The sequence below is a fragment of the Silene latifolia genome, chromosome Y (assembly GCF_048544455.1).
Source record: "Silene latifolia isolate original U9 population chromosome Y, ASM4854445v1, whole genome shotgun sequence".
NCBI classification, from domain to species: domain Eukaryota; kingdom Viridiplantae; phylum Streptophyta; class Magnoliopsida; order Caryophyllales; family Caryophyllaceae; genus Silene; species Silene latifolia.
In genome coordinates, this window is record NC_133538.1 from 7,175,192 (window position 1) to 7,195,887 (window position 20,696).

Genomic DNA, 20,696 nt, shown 5'->3' on the forward strand with positions numbered 1-20,696 from the left:
GAAGTCCACCTCATGTTTTCCTCCTCTAGTAGCCTTCTGAGGTCTACTATATTGTGAGTTATGGACCGCCATTTCTTCAATTTTTTTCCATGTTTGATTGTCATCGACTTCGGTGAACATACCATTTGATCCCATATTGAGAATGTTTCGGGAGTCTTCATATAGGCCATTCCAAAATTGTTGTACAAGGAACCACTCGCTAAGTCCATGGTGTGGACAAGATCGACAAGTGTCCTTGAATCTCTCCCATGCTTCATACAAAGATTCCTCATACCTTTGTTTAAACCCGGTGATTTGGGCTCTCAACATGTTAGTCTTCTCCGAAGGATAGAATTTCTTGTAGAAAGCAAGTAACAATTTCTTCCAAGAACCAATACCAAGAGTAGCCTTATCTAGGCTCTTCAACCATTGTTTCGCGGAACCAATCAAAGAAAAAAGAAATAAGACCCATCGGATTTGGTCATGAGTAACTCCGGTTTGAGAAATTGCATCACAATAGTCACAAAAAGTCTCCATATGAGAATGAGGGTCTTCACTAGGCATACCCCCAAATTGACTTCTCTAAACTAGTTGAATGAATGCGGATTTGGCAATGAAATTACCGGTTAAATGTTGTGGTGTAGGAGTACCATTTGGTAGGTTCTCCTCGGTTGGTACGGAATGTGATGAAAATTTAGGCATTGTGGGTTGATTTTGTGGTGGGTTTTGTATTGGGTTATCCTCTCCTTCTCTTGCAAAAGGGTTGATGAACTCAATGTTATTTGGTTGGATGTCCACAATCTCACCAATACCTCTCAAAGTATTTCTAGCAAGGCTTCTATTGTAGGTCAAAGTTCTTTCGATTTTAAGATCAATGGGCAACAAGTTACCTTGTGATTTCCTAGACAAGCAAAATATCAAACAACTCAAAAACAGCTAGAACAACCTTGAGGAGATTGACTTCCCCAAGGTAAAAAAAGACACAACTAAAAACAATTAAATAAAATCAAATCAAGTTAACACCGTCCCCGGCAACGGCGCCATTTTTGGTCGTGGAGTAAAACTCGTCGTCAAAAGTTACCCAACCAAAACAATATTTATAACTTTAAAAACTACTCTTAGTAAAGAGGCAAGTAAAGCTCGGATCCCAAGGGATGGGTATTGATGTAGGATTTTCAATTGTAAATGGTCGTGTCTTAGGGTGTCACAATTTGGGGTTGAGATAGGAGATCAATTAAAACTAATTAACAATAAAAACAAAGCAAGGTAGATAAAATGAAGATGTAAACAATTGATTAAAAGTACTAGGGTGTCATGGGTTCATAGAGGATTCATGGGAGTTGATCATACAAACATGTTCTCTACTAGATGCAAGCACTTATTGTTGTGATGGGATCGAGTTAGTATATATCTTAAAATCCCTAAGAAGGTTTGGGTCCCGGAGCCGAATCGATTAGATTGTACAACACCTACAAGTCGACTTAGTCCTTCATATCCAGCTATATGCATGGTCTAATGAGACTCGAGTTGGCTTATGTCTTGCAAGTCTAATTGAAAAGATAAGTGATGGGTAAAAAATGCAAGGATTCATAGGCTCGCTTTTCATCAAACATAACATGTGCATAAGTTGGAATCACAACAAGCAAGCAAATTAATTATGAAAACATATTAGATTAAGTATGAATTAATCCCCATGTTGGTTTCCCCTAATTCCCCATTAACCCTAGCTAAGGAACTACTCACTCATTATCAAGTTTAGCATGCTAACAAGGTTGTCAATCATACTAGCAAGGCAAAACATGATGAACAAATGAAAATGATTAACAATAATTAAAAGGATTAAGAGAGAATTATACTTATGAAGATTCAAAAATAATAATGCAAAGAATAATAGAAGTACTTGATGATTGATGGAAGGTTGTCAATCTCCCAATAAACTCAAATAATCTTCTAATTACCCAAAATAAATGATGAACAATAGAGAAATTAAGGAAAGATTAAGGAATGAGATTTGTATTAAGACTAGATTAAGAGTTTATTACAAGATTAAGATGAGATTACTAATTAATTACAACTTGATTAAGAGAGCATGCTAATCTAGGTAGTACAAAGGGGTATTTATACTAAAGAATAGGTACATAAATTAGGGTTACAAAGGACTTAAATGACTATTAAAACCCTTAGGAAAAGTTGAGGAAATGCTCCTCTCCAAGGAGATGAGCATCTCCGTTTTGTTGGTCCCGTGTGGATATGCTCGTCCCAAGCGGCTTAGAAGCTGGCACGGTGGGTTCTGTCAGGAGATCCGGGCGGATCATAGAGGAGACGCTCGGATCCTAGGGCTTCAAGACGAGCGTCTTAAGCTCGGGACGCTCGGATTGTGGTGCAGGGAGATGTCCGGATTGCTGGGAATCCGCTCGGATCCTTGGTCGGACAACTTTTCTTCTCTTCATTCCTCAACAATTCGGGGGGGATCTTGTTGAGGATGCAAGGATCCTTTCATCATTGCCTAATCTACTTTATTATCTACATAGGCCTTCTAGTATCGTCTTCCCTTTGTTTCTTGGTCATTGGATGCGATCAATTTAGCTCCATTTCGCCATGTAAATGCAAGGTTTTCACTCCTCTCCTACCAAGGAAACAAAACCTCCAAGAATACATAAAATAGGAAACTAAAGATAGTAAATGACCCAATTATGCACTATAAGCATAGGAACGAGGCTAATTCGGGGACTAAATGTGCTCAAATATGAGTCGCATCATGCTAGAGGTGGGGGTGGCTTGCCGGTAAACCAAGGCATGAGGTTACTGGCTCCACACTCAGTCGGAATGTCCCTAAGGGCTCCCTTCTCTGGTCTAGCAAGGCCGAGGTGGGTGGAAAACATGTCCGTGGTCAGAAAGAAGCTAGTGTTCATGAGACGGAACTCCACGGTCTTCTCCACCGCATCATAAAAAAAGGAACTCATGAGCTCAAACGTTAGAAAAGCATAAAAGTGTTTCCTAAGACGATACAGCCCGGTCATACCCAAAGTCTCAAAGATGTGCCTCACATCAACCTCAATCCCTATGTAAAGCAATGTAGCGGGTGGGTTTCATACGCCGTTTCTGTAAAGCAATGAAAACATCTCTTTGCTGAAAATCAGCAAAGACAGCAGAAGGGTACTCAGGCACCGCTGGGACCGTAGGTCCCCCACTCCCCTCACCTACCTCAGGCTAAGAGGCCCTCCCCCTCTTACTTTGGCGGGTTCCAATAGTTGGTCTCGGCATCTGTTTTCAACACATCTTAGATACACAAACAACATGTACTTGAAAACATATAAACCTTCATGTATAGCTATGTAAAAAGAACTACTATGTACACACTTTCACCAAACAATCCAAATTTCAAGTATACAACTCTCAGATGCTTATCAGACAGTCTCTACAACTATCAATTTATGACGATTATAACATCAATTAATAACCCAACTACAAATTTTAAGGATTAAACTTTCAAAATAGTTCCACAAATAGACAAATTTCACAAAGAATATTGGACGAATTTAAGTTTGGGGCACTTTTAAGACAGAGTTTTAAGGCAAAATTTTGATCAAAGTTCATCAAAAACAACACTAAACATGATACCCATAACATACATCACTTAATATTCCCCCTTTCATATGCAAAAGACAACCAAAAATCAATTTGAATCCCCAAACCCTAGAAAATTCAGTTCATACAAACCCCCAAATTGATTCGATTTTTCTACTCCTAACATCAATACTCAACAAATTAAAGCAAATAGATCATGTTATAAAAATTATAAGCAAGATTTTATGCATATAAATCGAATTTTTCAGCAAACACCAACTATTTTACATGTTTTTAATCAATTAAAAACATAAATAAGGATGAATATTCTTACCTTGAATGATTAGCAAGTAAAGAGGATGAATTAAACAAGGAAAACACCAAGATTCAAGCACCAAAACACAAGGTTTGAGAGCAAATAGAGATATAGAGGATGTTAGGGTTTATGAATGAAGTAGAATAAGAAGAAAGAATTAAGAAGAAGGGATATGAATCCCGCATAAACCCGGGTACTGCTCACTTACTCGATCGAGTGGCCTCTACTCGATCGAGTTGGAGCTACTCGATCGAGTTTTCGCTGACAGTTTCAGCTTTTCCGATCTTATAACTTCTGAACTAGATTGAATGTGGTCTACTCAATGGAGTAGGCACTCGTACTCGGTCGAGCAAAATTAAGAATAAGGTCAAAAGTTACGAGTTTGGTTAATAATTCCTGCAAAACAACAACTCGTGTTGATTCCAAAATGTATTTGGAAATCGTCACAGATTATTATATTCATACACAACACACTATTACCACTCAATGTAACGCAACGGTTTCGTCCAACCAAGACACATATTACTCCATTCTATAACAATTACCATGCAAAACGGTTTACCACACTATTAACTTATTCACGCATACATTCAACACATTATTTCACTCCTAATCATACATTTGCAAACTTCAATAATCCAACTTATACTCACATTACTCGAAGTATTCATCTAACAATAAACCATCATTTATCATCTGAGTTTGCTAACAATTCAATCATGTCACAATAAATTATCAACTAATTTATTCAACTTAACTATGTCATATTATAAAAGTACTCAACAATTCATCCATTGCAATTCTAATTACCACTTAACAAACTCTACCATCCAACATAAAACTTACCATTCCTTTAAGTACTCATACGTATACAAAGACTCGCAACTCCTTTATAACTAGTACGCATAGAAAGACTTAAAACGCATCATCACCACCACATCACCCAACATTGTCATACACAATTGACACTTCACCATTTCTACCTCATTCACCCACACTTCTACTCATCCATAACCCTACGCAGTTCATCATCACAAATACACGTACTAAACATCAACAGAAAATCTATCACAGTTATTTCCAACTTATCCATTATACACATTAGGCACATAATTTCCGACTCGATATTCCCATAATCGGTGACTGGCTTAAGCATAATAGGGGCGTGATTTTGAAATGAGGGCGCCTACTCACCCAAAATCAAGCATCAGCTGGGGCTCCCAACACACATACACCAGGTTCATTTTATTAGACTCACTGCGTTCATTAGGCTCATTTGTTACAGGCTCCAAAACCGTCGCTCTGATACCACTTTATAACACCCCCATCTACCAAGGAGCCTTAACAAGACCTTCCCTACCAGATAAGGCCGTTACCATCTCGGTTTCCCGAGGACAGTAATAATCAAATGTCGATGAAAGAACTTTTAAGTTACATTATAAGTGATTTACAAAAAACTGACGATAAGATAAATACACTCAAAACTACTATCATCTATGTGAAGCTACATCTGCCATGACTCGTGGTAGACTCATCCCTCCAAGCACCCAACTAAGGTCCATACATCAACCTGTTATGACCGACTGCTCACCATAGTGGATCACGGCAGACACAACATAAACAAACAACATAACAAACCACACAAGGTCAGCAACTAAGATAACAAAACAAAAGCAGACTACACGATTACAACAATACACACACACACACACACACACACACACCACCTCCTCTAATCAACCACCATCTCTGACTGCCCGAAGGACCAGTTCTGCCAGTGGGGACCGTACCCGTTCCCACCTAAGCCCCGCTCATCTAATCCGAGCGATAAACCCATGTTCCTTAATGTGCACATCCCCTCCCGTGGCGGGTTCCACGGAGGGCGAACTAAGGGCGTGAAGCCACTCCCGCAAGTGACTCCACTCAGCCGAGGGCGCACCTCAAGAACCACAGACAAACAATCACAATCAGCTGTACAACAACAAACACCAACTACTATACCAACACAACATTAACAACTACCACAACCAATCAGCAATACTGACTCTACACCAACCAAACAACATCAACAGACTCTCTAGACAATCACAGTACTGAGTAGGCGAACCTAGCTTTAGCAAACAACAGCGATTCCGCGTCCGATCACAAGATATCAACCAACCATGAAAACCACCTATTCAATCAATGCAACCACCCATTACTACCACTACAAAACTAACTGTAAACAATGATGACAATGATGATGACGATAACATACCTATACAAAGTAATCCGGTGTCAAGACCGCTACCCGACTCAAGCATCCCATCCCCATGGTGTAAGCATCCTCAAAGGCCTCAAGGAAAGGGATTATGATGAAGGAGAAAGGAGGTGACGGCATCTAGGTTTGGGAAATAGAAGTGGAAAAATGATTTGGGGTCTCACGATATACGATTTATAATTCCCTGCTGCAACCTCGTTACTCGGTCGAGTAACTAACTTACTCGATCGAGTGACCTCTACTCGATCGAGCTCCCAAGCTACTCGATCGAGTAGCCTCATCTAGATCGAGTACCACACAAACCAAAGCTCACCACGTCACAAGTCATCACTCGTAAAGTTTCCCAAGGTCAAGATCGGTGTCTAAGTTTCCCGAGGAATACCATAAATAAAAAAGCGGACATGGCCATCACCACAATTTGGAGGATCCACAACGAAATCATCCTCATTATGCCGACATTTAGTAGTAAATGTATGAGTATTACGACACTCCCCGCATAACCAGACCCCCATCCGCTGCAAAGTAATTTCAGCATTAGAAAAAACCGTCAAAACTATCAGAAAGAGTTTGACGCGTAAGTGCCATAGCTTCCCTACGACAATGCTGATCCTTAATTAAAGTGCCATAGTAAGGAGGCTTTAACAAGTCCCTTACCACTACCATCACGACACCCATGAAGACCAACGAAAGGGCAGTGATATCGAACCAATGCAGGCATGGAGCGAAAGATGCAAAGCAATCGAGAATGCTAGCAACCCACACGCATACCCGAGAGACCACAGCCACCACACTAACTAGACCACGATCAGAACAAAGCACACCAATCGTGGCCCAATGGCGGCAGCAACAACCCTCAAAAAAAAGCAGCAAACAAGAGTAAAACGCGGCCAAAGAAGGGAACCTGACCGTTGTCGACGAAGAAACCACCAGTAGCGTAGAAACCACCAGTAGCCACCCCAGCAACAAGAAACCGCACCAGCATGCCAAGGCTGGCGGCAAAGAACGGAACAGTAGCACCCAACCACAAATGCCGAAAATCCGCAACCCACTACCCAAACCACGGCAACACCTCAACGGCAGGATGACCAAAAAAGGACCACGCCTGAATCCTAGAAACCCGCCGGAAACCTAGCAAGACCAACAAAAACAGAAAGAGAAAAAGAAAAAAAACGAGTGACAGAATACCGCAAAAACAAGACCCGAACCAGACCGACAAACACCAGTGTGATAACGACTGAGGACGGCCGACGAGGAAGGTGGCAGACTAACCACAGACGACCACCGGTGAGGGACCCAAAGCAGCGGCTAAACAAACGTATAAGATGGAACCCTAATCAGAAAAGGCATAAGAAGGAACACCACAACCCACGTTTGGAACGACGGCGACTTGAGGTTTCCGGCGGTGATGAGTGGTGACGGCGGCGACGTGAGGTGGCCGACGGCGGGTGTGATGACGTGCGCAATGCCATAATCCGCTGATCGCCTCTCTCTCTCTCTCTCTCTCTCTCTCACCTCTCTCTTATTATTATTATTATTATTATTATTATTATTATTATTATTTTTAAAGGATGCGCGCAGCTATCATTAATAGAAAAACAAAAGTTTATTATTATTATTATTATTATTATTATTATTATTATTATTTTGCTATAATGTAAGAATTCTCATTAATGATCGAATATCCGCAATACAAACTACTCAATGATCACATTTTTAGTGCTAATATTACAACAATTGCACTCTAGACAACCAAAGTTTATCATTAACATTGATAAACTGAGGACTCAAAACTCTAATTCTAGTATGGATAACACGCCAAATATGCTCAGCTATTAATTCAGGCCGTGAAACCTTAAAAAACAGCCTCGCCTCATTACGCTGATTCCAAATTAGGTACCAAGCTGCCAAAAGAATAGCAGTGGTCACCTGTTTCCTCAACCTGCTCCATCTTTTCTTCATGATACACTGCAACTGATTAGTAGCATCTAGCCGAGCACCCAACTTCACAGCTAGATAACTATAGATCTTATGGCTGAATCTGCACTCTTGAAACAAATGGGCATGACTCTCTTGTAGCAAGGCCACAGATACAGCAACTGTCATCACTAGAAATCTGCAACTTAAATAACTTCTCCTTCAACATTAAAGCCTGACTTGCAATAAGCCAGGCAATGAAGCAATGCTTAGGAGGAGACACAGCATTCCAAACAGATCTATGCCAGTCAACAACTGGTCTTTTATCTCTCAACCAAGAATAGCACGACTTCACAGAGTAGTCACCTACACCTATACTCCAAATACCATCAGAAAACCCATCCTTAATAGTATCTCGAACATGACAAACTTTCCTCCAATGCCAACTGGTATCAGAGGATGGATTATAGGATTATTATTATTATTGTTACTAATACTACTACTACTAATACTACTACTACTACTACTACTACTATTAGTATTACACGAGAACAACAACTCACGCGGCCCAATGTTCACGTCCCAACTCACTCGGCCGAGTATAAACTTTACTCGACCGAGTATCCGGTCTGGCGAAGCGTATTTTGACGGTTTGATTAGGGAATGTTTGGGGTTATTTTTATATCCCGCGTCAGTTTCTAAAACCTTATTTCAAACTTCATCATTCTACGTTTACCCTAATCACTCCCTAATCACTTCCTAATCATTCCCTAGCATCGTGGTGTGTGCAATCTTCATGGTTCTTGTGTATAATTCCTCATTCTACTGTTGGTAAGTTCTATTTCTATGTTTTTTGTGTTCTTTGGGGTTACTGTATACATATATGGAATTGGGAATATGGGGGATTGTGCAACGTGTAATTGTGTTATGTGATCATTGTATAGGAGAAGACTTCGTAGAGGAGCCTTTCTGATTGTCCGAGTTTCGTGCTACTGTTGATTGCTAAGGTAGGGTTCTCCCTACTCAGTTTACTGTTCATTGTTAAGACATACTTGTTGTGTTATTTTTATCTGCTGATCATCGGAGTATGGGCGTTGTTGTGGCGGTGTTGATGTGGAGAGGTGGTGACAGTTGTGTTACTGTGTAGTTGTGGTTGTGGTGGAGTCACTTGCGGGAGTGGCATCACACCCTAGTTCGCCCTCCGTGGATCCCGCCACGGGAGGGGATGTGCACATTAAGGGACAGGGATTATTAGTCGCTCATTGATGAGCTGGACTAGGTGGGATCGGCTGCGGTCACCCACTGGCGGCGAGGATTACCTGTTGCGATGGGTAATCTGGCAGGGCTACACACTCCGGTGTGTAGTCGGTAACTATGTGAGATCGGGAGACTGGGGTTGGAGGATGATCAGCTGGTTACCTTGTTGTTTGTCTTATATTGATTGAGTAATACTGACCCCGTTGTTGTTTGTGGAATCTGCGGTGATCCATTCGTGGATGGTGAGCAGACTTGACAGGTTTTGCTTGGTGAGCTTGGGGCAGTCATGGGAGAGTTCTCATCACCAGTTGTAGCATCACTGTCCGAGTCATAGTTTTGGATTTCTTAGTTGTCAGACATTTGGTTTATTTTATTGTAACAGTTTGGGATTTGGTCGATGTAAACTTTTATACTTTTTGGTACCTTAATAAATGTGCACAGTTCAGACGCTTTTGATATGTACTAACCTCGGGCAACCGAGATGGTAACACACTTTCATGGTAGGGTGGTCCTGGTAAGGCACCTTGGTATAAGGGGGTGTTAAAAAGTGGTATCAAAGCCGAAGATTCCGGCACCTAAACAAATGAATCTAATGAACTTAGGGAGTCTAAATAAAATGAACCTGGGGAGAGTTGTTTGGAGCTATCGCAAAGACTCGGGAGACGTCCCGGAGTCGCAACTTGGCCCTCATTAACTCGAGCCGGTCACATGGGGAAGTGTGTCGAGAGATGTGTCTTGCATGTGCATGTACGTGAGGATTAATGTTGGTAATAATGGATGGTTGAAAATGTATATGTGGAAATTCGTAAGTTGATGATTGGAAAAGTAGTAGAAGGACGGGTGTGCGAAATTTTGAGTTATTTGTTAGCCTGTGAATGAGTAGTATGGTTGTATGTTTATAACGTGGAATTTAAGTTCAGGTTGATGTATGTTCGATGAGGAAATTGAAAGCATGATAGGGGACTTTTACTGTATTAACCCGTCTTTAGTATGGCTCGGCCGAGCAGGGCAGGTACTCGACCGAGTAGGGAGTACTCGGCCGAGTAACCAAGCACTCGACCGAGTGTTGTTTGGTAGTGAGTAACAATGGCTACTGTACGTGTTTACTCGACCGAGTAAATGGGTGTACTCGACCGAGTAGTGACCACTCGGCCGAGTATTGTTTTTACTCGACCGAGTATTCTTTCTAGGTTTTTTATGTTAGCTACTGGAGTCGATTACTCGACCGAGTATCTGGGATACTCGACCGAGTAGTCGTTACTCAACCGAATGTCGTCGTATACTCGGCCGAGTGTCCCTTTGGCGGAAGATTGTTACATTTTGAGCCGTAGGCTTTTGTGCTTACGTTTTCTTGTTTCTTACCAGCTCAAAATGCCGCCTAAAAGGACACCCGCACAGATCCAAGCTTCTGAGATGACTCTTGATGAGGTTGCTCGCATGATTGAGCAACAAGAGGCTCTCCTTTAAGCTCTCAAAAATGTGGGAAGGGGGAATGAGAAGTCGATGGATGCTACTCAGCTCAGCATCATCATTGCTCACTTCAACCCTCCCACATATGAAGGGGTGGGTGAACCAAAGCTGCTCGAGAAGTGGCACCGTGAGATTGAAGCTCTCATGGAAATGGTTAAGTGCCCCGAGGACATGATCTTTGAACAGGTAGTATACTACCTGAGAGGTGAAGCTGCCGTTTGGTGGCAAAATGTCAAGGAGGATGCTAGAGCTTATTACCAGGTTGAGGGTCTGGGAGCTATTCCTTGGTCCGGGTTGAAGAGCGCTATGAGAGAGCAGTTTGTGCCGGAGCATATCCGACACAAGATGAGATCCGAGTTTGATTCCTTCACCATGACTGAGGAGATGACAGTCACTGACTACTATCATCAGTTTTTGGAGCTATCTCGTTATGTTGACGACATGCAGCTAGGACCGAGGGGTTTAGCTCTCCGTTTTAAGAGGGGTTTTTCTGCCAAGATCGTGAGTCGTATGCCAGCTGGGGTTGCTACTGACCTCAAGGAAGTGTACCTGAGAGCGGGCCAAGCTGAGAGAATGGTAGATATCTCAAGAGAGATTGATGAGAGGACTCAGCAATGAAAGAGGAAGGTCGACAAAGGGAAGCAACAACACGGTCGGCCAACAAGAAAGGGAACTTCAACCATGCAAAGGCTTTTTCTGGTGGAGCCGGTTTCTCGGGGGATCTCGTGGCTGGGGAAAGAATGGAGGTCGGAGTGTGAGTGACAAATCTAACCTTACATGCTTCAACCGTGGTGGTGTAGGCCACGGAGACGGAATGCACGAGTTACGAGGCCCTGACACGGCTCAGGAGCTCGGCAAGGGAATTTCTCTCAGGGGCCAACTCAGAGCTTTGCTAGTAACCGACCGGGAGGTTCATGGGGCAACAGAAGTGGACAGGGCTACCAGGACAGTTATAACCGCAGTGGTGGTGGGTCATATCAACGTCAGAACAATAGCACAACCCAGGATTCAGCAGCCAAGCCAAGTACCTCCAATGCTTCAGTTCAAGGTGGGGGACAGAAATACAGTGGGAAGCTTTTCATGATGGACAAACAGGAAGCAGAGGATGATGCTCATGTAGTTACTGGTACCTTTCTTGTTCATAATGTACCATCCTTTGTTTTGTTTGATTCAGGGGCTACACACTCTTTTGTGTCTAAGAGTCATGCCATGTCTATGGGTTTGGGTAAGTTTGAGGTTGTAAAAGATGAGGTGTTCATACCTTCAGGGGAGTCTGTGTCGTGTCACAAGTTTTATAAGGGTGTCTCCATGGTGGTTGGAGGGGTAGATTTACCGATAGATCTGTTAGAGTTTCTTATGGATGGATTTGAGGTGATTGTCGGGATGGATTGGCTGGGTAAGTATGTTGCCAGGATAGATTGTCGGCAAAAGAGAGTGTCCTTAAAGGGTCTTAAGGGTGTTAGGGTGTCTTATAGAGGGTTTGTGGTAAAACCTAAGCGTAAGTTCATAGCTGTGATGACTTTAAAGTCATGTTTGAGGAAGAAGTTCCCCTTGATTCTCTGTCATGTGAGAGATCACCGAGTAGAGCCGCCGACAGCTTCCGAGATATATGTGGTGAGAGAGTTCGAAGATGTCTTTCCTAAGGAGATACCGAGTTTGCCTCCCAAGAGGGATGTTGATTTCAGCGTGGAGCTTAAACCGGGAACAGCTCCGATATCCAATGCACCTTACCGTATGGCACCTAAAGAGTTAGCGGAGTTGAAAAAGCAGATACATGAGTTGCTAAGCAAGGGTTATATCAGGCCTAGTATGTCACCGTGGGGAGCCCCAGTTCTTTTTGTAAAGAAGAAAGATGGGAGTATGAAACTGTGCATTGATTACCGAGAGCTGAATCGTGTCACGGTGAAGAACAAATATCCTTTGTCTGGGATTGATGACCTGATTGATCAGCTAAGTGGAGCGGATGTGTTTTCCAAGATTGATCCGAGGTCGGGCTATCACCAGCTGAGGATAGCAGATGAGGATATTCCTAAGACGGCGTTCCGATCTCGATATGGTCATTATGAGTACGTGGTGATGCCTTTTGGGTTGACCAATGCACCAGCAGCTTTCATGGATTTGATGAACCGGATCTTTACACCGTTCTTGGATAGGTTTGTGGTTGTTTTCATCGATGACATCTTAGTCTATTCTAAGACTAAGGAAGAACATGAGGAGCACTTAAGGATAGTCTTACACACTTTGAGAGAGAATCAACTTTATGCCAAGCTATCTAAGTGCGAGTTCTGGTTGGAGGAGGTGGCTTTTCTGGGTCATGTGATATCCAAGAAGGGGGTATCTGTGGATCCTAGTAAGATTGAGGCCGTAACTAAGTGGGAATCACCGAAGAATGTTGCTGAGATTCGGAGTTTCTTAGGCCTTGCTGGCTACTACAGGAGATTTGTGAAAGATTTATCTACCATAGCACGGCCTATGACATCTTTGATGAGGAAAGAGACCAGATTTGTTTGGGATGAGAGTTATGAGATGGCGTTTCAGACCTTAAAGGAACGCTTGACCACAGCTCCTATCCTAGCTTTGCCAGAGGGATGTGAGAACTTTGAGGTTTATACCGATGCTTCAAAGAATGGTCTTGGTTGTGTTTTGATGCAGGCAGGGAAAGTCATTGCTTATGCTTCGAGGCATCTGAAGCCATATGAGGAGAACTACCCTACTCATGATCTGGAGCTGGGTGCAGTTGTTTTCGCTCTCAAGATTTGGAGGCACTACCTTTATGGAGCGACCTTTAAGGTGTTTTCCGATCATAAGAGCTTAAAATATATCTACACTCAGAAGGAGCTTAACATGCGACAGAGACGGTGCATGGAGCTTATCGGAGATTATGATATGGAGATCATCTATCACGAGAGTAAGGCTAATGTTGTTGCAGATGCACTGAGTAGGAAGAGCGTTCATTCGCTATGTACAGCCATGTCCTTGCTAAAGCTAAGGGATGAGGTGTCTAGGATGGGAATCTTTATGTTAAGGAAGGTGGATTCCATCGGGGAGTTGACGATCGAGCCAGAGTTTTACGAGAACATAAAGAGTAATCTGGAGCTTGATCCTAAGATTCAGGAGCGGAAGTCCAGAGTAGAGAGTGGGACGGTTTCTAGGTTTTCTATCCATACAGATGGGAGTGTCCGTTTTGATGGGAGATGGTGTGTTCCTGAGGATGCAGAGTTGAGGAGAATGATCTTGACGGAGGCTCATTGTACTCCTTATTCAGTTCACCCGGGTGGTGAAAAGCTTTACAAAGATCTTAAGAAGACTTTCTGGTGGCCAAACATGAAGAAAGATGTAGCTGAGTTTTTGGCCAGATGTTTGACCTGTCAAAGGGTCAAGGGTGAACAAAGGAGACCACAAGGTAAGATACAATCTTTGGAAGTACCTGAGTGGAAGTGGGAGTCAATCTCTATTGACTTCATTGTGGGGTTGCCTAGGTCACAGCAAGGTAACAACATGATCTGGGTGATTGTTGATCGGTTAACCAAGTCAGCTCACTTTGTTCCTATGAAAGATACTTGGTCTAAAATGCAGCTGGCACTGGGTTACAGGAGACATGTGGTTCGGTTACATGATATACCTAAAGATATCGTTTCTGATCGTGATGCGAGGTTCATATCCAAGTTTTGGCAAGAACTGCAGGAGTTGTTGGGTACAACCTTGAAGATGAGTACAGCCTTTCATCCAGCAACTGATGGTCAGACAGAACGAACCATCAAGACCTTAGAGGACACGTTGAGGGTATGTGTCATGGAGTTTGGGGGCAGCTGGGAAGACAGGCTTGATCTGATCGAGTTTTCATACAACAACAGTTATCATACGAGCATCGGGATGGCACCTTTTGAGGCTTTGTATGGCCGGAAGTGCCGAAGTCCAGTTTGTTGGGATGATAGTTCTGAGACAGTGGTTTTAGGGCCACAGCTGGTAAAGTATTTGGTGGATCAAGTCCAGTTAATTCGGCAAAAGATGAGAGCAGCTCAAGATCGTCAGAAGAGCTATGCCGATTTACACCGCAGGGACATTGAATTCACAGTAGGTGACAAGGTCCTTTTGAAAGTGTCACCTATGCGAGGTGTGATGACATTTGGGAAACGGGGTAAGCTAAGTCAAAATTTTATAGGTCCTTATGAGATTTTGGACCCTATAGGCGAGGTAGCCTATAGATTAGCCTTGCCACCAGCTTTGGATAGAGTGCACAATGTTTTCCATGTTTCTGAGCTTCGGAAGTATGTGAGTGATCCATCGCATATCCTTGAGATAGAAAACATTGAGCTTGATGAATCCTTGTCCTATGCCGAGATTCCTAAAGAGATTCTTGATCGCAAGGTGCGTAAGACAAGGAATGGTGAGATGGTCTTACTCAAGGTCCTTTGGTCTAATCATAATGTGGTGGAAGCCACATGGGAATCCGAGGAAGCTATACGAGAACGTTTTCCTAACCTTTTGGATCAGGTATGTTTGGTTACGGGGACGTAACCGTTGTCTTTTTAGGGGGTAGGAGATGGTCGCGGTTGTGTTTTGTCTTAGTTTGAGTCGGGTTAGTGAGTCTTGTGGTGTCTTGTGTGGTTCTTTGGCGTTGATAAATGTTTGTCAGTGTAGTCTTTTTGTGTTGTGTAGTGTCTTGTTTAAGGGTGAAGTGTGAACTTCGGGACGAAGTTCTTTTTAAGGGGGGAAGACTGTAATACTACGGATTTTCTTTGGTGACTACTCGACAGAGTAGAGCCTACTCGGCCGAGTAGTGCTGTTGTAGTCTGTTTTGGTTCTGCCGAGTATAGTGAATACTCGACCGATTAGAGGATACTCGGCCGAGTATACACTTTACTCGACCGAGTATCCGGTCTGGCGAAGCGTATTTTGACGGTTTGATTAGGGAATGTTTGGGGTTATTTTTATATCCCGCGTCAGTTTCTAAAACCTTATTTCAAACTTCATCATTCTACGTTTACCCTAATCACTCCCTAATCACTTCCTAATCATTCCCTAACATCGTGGTGTGTGCAATTTTTGTGGTTCTTGTGTATAATTCCTCATTCTACTGTTGGTAAGTTATATTTCTATGTTGTTTGTGTTCTTTGGGGTTACTGTATACATATATGGAATTGGGAATATTGGGGATTGTGCAATGTGTAATTGTGTTATGTGATCATTGTATAGGAGAAGACTTCGTAGAGGAGCCTTTCTGATTGTCCGAGTTTCGTGCTACTATTGATTGCTAAGGTAGGGTTCTCCCTACTCAGTTTACTGTTCATTGTTAAGACATACTTGTTGTGTTATTTGTTATATGCTGATCATCGGAGTATGGGCGTTGTTGTGGCGATGTTGATATGGAGAGGTGGTGACAGTTGTGTTACTGTGTGGTTGTGATTGTAGTGGAGTCTCTTGCTAGTTCGCCCTGTTGGGGCTGGTGTCCTTTACAGTTAGTGCAAGGACTTATAAATCTCTAAAAGGATCAAAGGGTATACTTTTGTATCATAATCAGTTGGTCCACGTTCATCAATAACGGTTGGCTTGCTAGATAAGTTTGACGTTATTGTCATACAGATGGCGGTGATCAACTGGTCCCTAAAAGTCACACCTATAGGATACGTTTGAGAGATGTGACGGTATGAAAATACAGTCATGTAGATGCCAAATTTGACTAACCAGTTAGTCCGAGTTATTTGACTAATAATCAGTCAAAATGTGATGTTGAGATATTTTATTTAATACGGATTAAATAATAATGGCTAAGGCGAATTAAGCAGTTAATTCGTAAATTGAATATAAGCGTTTTATATTTAATTAAATGTATATTGAATATAATTATACAATATTGTCTTTGTCGGACATGTATTAATAATTCAACTAACCCGTCTTATTAGTTGATGCTTTAATAACCGATAACCGATGACGATTTATAATTAGACCGTGTCATATACATTTAGTAATTTGGAGTCGGACATGAGTTAAAATGAAGAGGAAATGGAAAAGCCCATTTATCCTCTCCTTCACTCGGTTTGGCCGAATGGGATGAACAAAAAGAGAGGCTCACTCTTTTTGTAACCTAAGCATAATCATTTGTATGAAAACTAGGGTTTTGAGAGATATTTTTCCTCTCAAAATTCAGATCTCTCATCTAAGAAAAACTCACAAAATAATCCTCTCAATATTGCAAGGCAATTAGAGGATTCATTCTAGCACAAGGGCATTTCTCAGACGATCTTGGGTGCATCATTTAGGAGGAGATCTACTTTGATCTCTCATTGCCAATTTGCACTAGGACCGAAGGTTAATCCTTGATCTTTATCGTTTCATTGTTGTTTTCGTTTATGACTATAAATCACGTATTAAATTTGCGTTATAATCCTTCAAATTATGGGTTTTATACGGATATTACCCTTCAAGTGGTATCATAGCGAGGCCACGTAAATTTTTCTATGTGATTTTCATCAAACGAAATGGATCGATAATTTTTTTTGTTGCTTAAATCCACACGGCTGAAAATTTTTCCACGGCTAAAAAAATTTTTTTTTTTTGCACAGCTGATCTTTCTTGGAAACCGTGTCTAATTTTTACACGGCTGTTTTCTTGAATTCCGTGCCTTTTGTTTTCGATTTGATCTTTGCATATTATTTTGTAATCGATATTCATTGTAATATGTTAAAGATCTATCAATTGCAATTACATTTCTATACGGATTAGGTGATATAGCAATTGGTTTTTATCAAACCGTGTGGCCTTTTGTGTCTCGGCCTGTTTTGCTTTGGGAACCGTGTCCAGTTTACACGGTTGCATTGTCGATCTTTTGTTTTGTTTTGTTTTCGATTTGTTCTTTGCGAATTGTTGTTTTAAACGATAATTACAACAATATGTGAAGATCATGTCAATTGTAATTTTGTTTTAATCCGGATTATGTTCAAATTGCAATTGAGTTTTGTCAAATCGATTCGGTATTGGATCTTTTGCTCACGGTTAGAGCGGCTGTTTTTTTTTTTCTTTCCTTTTGCTCACGGCAATGAGCATCTTTAATAAAAAAAAAAAAAAATTAAAATCTTATTCACGCCAAAAAAAAAAAAAAAAAAAAAAAAAAAAAAAAAATTCTGTTTTTTTTTTCGGCCATTATTGCATAATACGGAATTATGCACTCGCTTGATAGTGAAACGGTTCACCCACGTAAAATTAAATTACTTTAAAACGATTTAAAGTAACGGATTATCATGAATTAAAATTAAGTTGATGAAGCGGTTTTGTCACATAATTTTAATAGTCTTTGGTGGTTTGGATAATTTAACATAATTACGGAATTATGTCACGAATAAATTAATTTTAGTTGATGCATTTTATTTATCGTTATTTTGAATGTTTTGAATGCTTACATTACGTATTTATTTATTTTTACAAACGGTTGTAACTTAGTGTGGCCTTAGTAGAACGTGTTACCGTAATGATGGAACACGGTCTTGGTTGTATTTTGAGATCTCGTATCTCCCTTTTTATTTCTTTTAATTACAGCTTTTATTTAGAATGTAAATAGGTTTATATTTTGTAAATTTTAATTGTAATTTTGAGAAGACTAAAGATGGAGATCGGATGCTCACTCCCGCTGCATGGACAAAGATGGAACATCAAGACAAGCTTTTCGGGTCCAACGGTGGATTCCAAAGTTGTATTATGTTCTTTTTACTAGGATAGGCCACACTAGGAATTTTATTTACGTATTGCATTCATTTATTTATTTTATCGTAACGATAGTATGCATCATATTCCGCCTAAAAACCAAACCACCTAATAATTGCATGAAAACTGACTCATATAGAGGTCACGCGTTAGTTTTCTATGACATTCGTATGTCACACGATTTAGGCCATCATCTAAATCAATTCATTCACGCAGTTGCTAGTTATTCGTTCACTTAAAATGAATTGAAACTTAGTTGATGGGATCTTCCTCGTATAAACAAAAATTGAGAACGGTCTTTATAGGTCAAACTCCAATGAATCCCTTCTTCGTCGGTAGGCATAATATGACCCCTTCTACGTCGGGTAAGTTGGAACCGATTGACTTATTTTATCTCAACACTATGGTCACTCGTACGATCCTGTGATCATGGTGGACTATAGATAGGATTTACGGAAATCTATCGACCAAGAGTTCTTACGGAAGAATTAGCTAAACAGTTGGCTTATCAATTTACGGAAATTGAGTCTTGGGATCACTTGTGTCATTCTTGAGGGAGATCAATTATGCAAGTGCAATGAGTCTAAAATGAAATTTTAAATAGACTTAAATCACCTCGATGAGTTGCTTATTTCGTTTTTGTTTTTCTTTCTTTTTCGATGTGTAGATCACGTTTACATAAACTGCTAATAACAATATGGCTGGTCATTTGAACGACCCAATGCCAAGTGCCACATTGGACCGTGAGTCCTGGCTTCGGATCTTCATGAATCAGATGAATCAGTCAACTCGACTGAAGAATGATGGATCAAACTTCGCAGACTGGGAGGCGGCATTACGGAATGTCGCCGCTGCCGACGGAAGCTCAAATTTCGCTTGAGCCCATGCCGTCAAACCCAGTGCCCCACGGCCGGAGCTAACGAGATAGCTACATATAACGATTTCGTCATGGAAGCGGGTGCGATTAAAAACGTACTCATTTTTGCAATGGAATCCAATTTGCAGAAACGCTTCATAGCCCAAGGTGCAAACAAGATTTTCACCACGCTCACCAAGGAATTCTCGAAAGCACCGAGAATCGTGACCTATGAGCATACCACTCGCTTCTTTGATGCGAGACTCCGGAAGGGCCAACCGGTTAGCCCACACATTCTCGCATGATTGAGAATGTCGAGAAGTCGAGACGCTTGATTGTAAAATCAGTGAGAACATCGTGATTGACCGCATGCTTCATTCACTCCACGATGGTTTTGCGCTATTTAGAGCGAATTACTATATGAATGATTTGAAGAAAAGTCCCCATGAATCGCACTCCCTTCTCGTATGCACCGAGAAGGACATGAAGTTCAAAGAGGAGCATGAAACAGGATGTTCTCGTTGTGTCAAACAAGGGCAAGGGTAAGGGCAAAGTTCAGCCAGGCCTAGCAGAGGGCAAACCGAAGTTTAAGAAGTCGGGTTCAGGTAAGAGTGGGCCTGGTGAGTCGAGCACCTCATCGGGCGCGACAAAGAGCAAGAATGAAAACATGGAATGCCATCATTGCCACAAGACTGGGCATTGGAGGCGTACATGTCCTGTTTATCATGAGGACTTAAAGGCGGGTCGCGTTAAACCTGTTGGTATGTCTTCATCCTCTTCTACTTTTATTCATATGATTGAGATTAACCATGCAAGTTACGGAACTTGGGTACTTGATACTGGTTGTGGTTCTCATCTGTGTAATCATGTGCAGGGGCTCCGAAACATCGAACCCCTCGTAAAGGGTGAGGTGGACCTGCGTGTTGGGAATGGAGCACGAGTGGCTGCCGTCTCAAGGGGAACATATGTGATCCGACTTCCTAGCGGATTTGAGTTATTTTTATATAACTCGCTATTATGTACCCAGTCTTTTCGAAAAACATTATTTCGGTTTACGCACTTGACAAACTTGGTTTTTCATTTGTAATAGAGAATAATACTTGCATTTTCTCTTTACACGATATGATTTATGGCAAGGCAGTCTCCATGAACGGAATTTATGTTTTAGATCAGACCACCGAAATATTACACGTAATGAATAAAAAGTTAAAGGTTGGTGACAAAGATCAAACGTATCTATGGCACTGCCGTATGGGACACATTAATGAGAAACGCGTAAAACAGCTCATAAAGAATGGAGCTATCTCGGCCTTTGATTTTCAATCATTTGACACGTGTGAATCATGTCTCATCGGTAAGATGACTCGTATTTCCTTCAA

At 41.5% G+C, this 20,696-nt stretch overlaps 1 non-coding gene across 1 annotated transcript; it reads left to right on the forward strand.

Annotated features, from left to right (window-relative positions):
- Window positions 1-202: 202 nt before the first annotated feature.
- Window positions 203-309, forward strand: LOC141635520 (small nucleolar RNA R71). Its single transcript, XR_012540202.1, has one exon. It is a non-coding gene; the product is annotated as a small nucleolar RNA R71 (small nucleolar RNA).
- Window positions 310-20,696: the final 20,387 nt, after the last annotated feature.